Genomic DNA, 3,118 nt, shown 5'->3' on the forward strand with positions numbered 1-3,118 from the left:
CAAATCCCTTCATTTGATTGGGATGTTCTCTTTTATTCTGGACGGCAAGGGCAGTGACTGTAACATCCAGCGTATTTTGCAGTATTAAACACGTATTTATACCAATTTCATAGGCTCCGAAAATTCTTCAAAAAGAACACAAAGAATGGCCTTCTCAGCCTCCATAGTTGCAACTCTTGCGTCATCAGAACAGGGTGTTCAACGCATCACCGTTTCCGTTTAAAAAACGTTTTGCACCGCTGAACACAGCCAACAAGTGTGTGGTCTCGTGGTCTGGTCGAATCATCGTCAGTGTGTGCGTTCAGAGGATTAAGGCTAAAAATCGGTTGAACTGTCTTCATGTCTGTGGTCTCCCGTGGTTTTAAAATCTTTTAAAATTTGAAAATCGTCTAGTGTGCGGCCAGCCTTATAAAGATAATGTCACATGGCTGATTGGTATGGGATCAGATTCCCGCCAAATGTATTGCAGTCACAGACAAAAAAACAAAAAAAACAAGCGTGAAACCAAAATGTAAAAACGCAAGTAAAATTATATTGCACAAAATTAAAAAACGAAAGCAAAGTTTTCAGAATAGCAAACAATGGTCACGGATCAAAAAAATAATGTGTAAATCAAAATTTTAATAACGCATTCAAAATAATAAGCACGAATCAAAACTTTAAACACATTTAAAACCATATTGCACAAAACTGAAATATTAATGCAAAATTATCCAAATTGCACACAAAATCATGTTTTCCTTGGTTATATTTCTCTGTTTTTTGTTTTCTATTTAACTAAAAGAGTACATGCGTCTCTAAGCAACACACTGAATGAATCCAGGGATTTGAATGAATCGGTTGAGTGATTCAGTGGCCTTGCTTGTTCATGAACGAATTAACTGTTTTGAATGAATCAGTTCAATGAACGCTTCTGTGATAAAGCAGTGATTTGATACCACTTACTGGCTGCATTAATGTCATAGAGTACTATGCCTATCATTTAATTTCATATTTCTATATTCCATTTATTAAATTAATATTTTAAGTTCCAACAGAACAAACAGAAAACAAAAACGAAACTAAACAAAAAGCTTAAGCAGACCTTAAATGCACAGCTGTCAATTTAGTTCTTAAGATAAAATCAAAGAAATCAATAAGTTACAGGGGAAGATACATAAACATTAACAGCAATAGGTTTCTTGTTTTGAGCCATGACAATAGTTTTCAAGAACAATGTAGGCAATCATGCAAAGTGAAAGAAACCGTCCAAATCGGGTGTCTATATCCGATGAAAATTTTGGGTCCATTTTCTTTCTGATATAAGGGGTGATGGTCAGCATATTATTTTAAATTGAATAGCATGTTTTGTTTCACACTGAAATTCTTTAGCGTGCTCCCAAACTGAATCCCAGTCTTCGCTGGAGATATTTAGTGCAAAATCATTTTCAAACATCTGTTAAATATTGATTGCCAAACTCAATATAACATAAATATGAGATACATATTTTTATCTTGTATTTTTATAAATATTTTCTAAATTACAGACTTTAGCGGTATACAAAGTAGTATTTTGCCTATATTCAAACTTTTATATGTAAAACATTATTAATTAAAATGTATAATTAAGAAAGTTAATTTCTGAGGAAAAATGAATAAGGTCGTGTGGCAAAAATATATTTGTTCCTGTTTGATACTGTGACTTGACTTGACTTGATCCTTAGCAGGACTTGACTTGCTTGATTTGTTTGTACTGTGACTTGAGACTTGATGGTAGGGACTTGAGACTTGCTTGAGACTTGAACATGTGTGACTTGCCACCACTTCTGTTAGATAGGAAATGGATTAATGAACAATAATTAAAATATTTAAAAAATGAATATCCTAGTATTCCGGTTTTATACACTTTACCTAAAATTCATAAATCACTAGAAGATCCTCCAATGCAACCAATTGTCTCAGGGAATGGGTCATTGACAGAAACCATATCTAAATGTCTCCATTCTTTGATTCAACATTCTTTGCTTAAATATATAGATGATTGTTTTATGATTTGGTCAGGTTCTGAACAGGAATTAGATTTATTTGTGTCGTTCATTAATTCGAAAAATCCATCAATTAAATTTACAATGGAAAAAAGTTGTGATTCGATAAATATTTTGGATGTTAAAGTAACAAAGATCAATGAGTCATTACATACAACAATATTTCGAAAACCAACGGATAAAAACACAATATTATCCATTGACAGTTATCATCCAGTTCCTTTAAAACGTAGTTTATGATTAGTCAGTTGCATAGATTAAAACGTAAATTTGATGAACAGGTAAAATTGCTATTTCAACGATTTCGTTCTAAAGGGTATCCACAAAGCTGGTTAAATAATGCATTAGAGAAGGTTAACAAATTGAATAGACATGATCTTTTGAAAATAGATAAACCCATTAAAAACAAAGAAAATTCCCAGTAAATTGTTAATTGACATACAATGAGCATAATAATCAATCATTTATAAATATTGGCACATATTATCATCTGATGAATCTCTAAATGATACATTTCAATATCGCCCATTGTTCACTTTTAAAAGATCACGAAACCTATCAGATATGATGGTAAACTCAGATGTAGTAAGGAGAAAAAAGTCTGCTTATATACAAGGCTGTTTCCCGTGTAGAAACTGTGCCGCATGCCGGAATTTGGTGAAGTGTAAAGAGTTTATATGTCCAATAACACGGAAATGTTTTAAAATTACATATTGTACCTGTTCAACTCGTAATGTGATCTATATGTTAAAATGTCCCTGTAAAAAGATATATATAGGAAAATCATCGCGTCAATTGAAATTATACGAATAAATGAACATAAATCTAGTATACGACGACACTGGACGACAAGACATAACCTCTTCAGTAGCGAGACATTTTAACGAATTGGGACACAACATCAAGCAATTGGAATGTATAGGAATAGAGGAAGTTCCCTTTCATGGGAACTTTGAACTGCGTCCTCTAGGGGTCGCTATGGGGAATGCCTCGTCGTGACCCGTGCCTGAATCATACATTGAAAAAACACCAGCTCGTTGGCCGGCGACAGCCATGACGTCACTACCGGTGCGACTATAGTATAAATAGGCGCT

This window comes from Sinocyclocheilus anshuiensis, unplaced genomic scaffold (assembly GCF_001515605.1).
Source record: "Sinocyclocheilus anshuiensis isolate Anshui unplaced genomic scaffold, SAMN03320099.WGS_v1.1 scaffold260, whole genome shotgun sequence".
Taxonomy (NCBI): Eukaryota; Metazoa; Chordata; class Actinopteri; order Cypriniformes; family Cyprinidae; genus Sinocyclocheilus; species Sinocyclocheilus anshuiensis.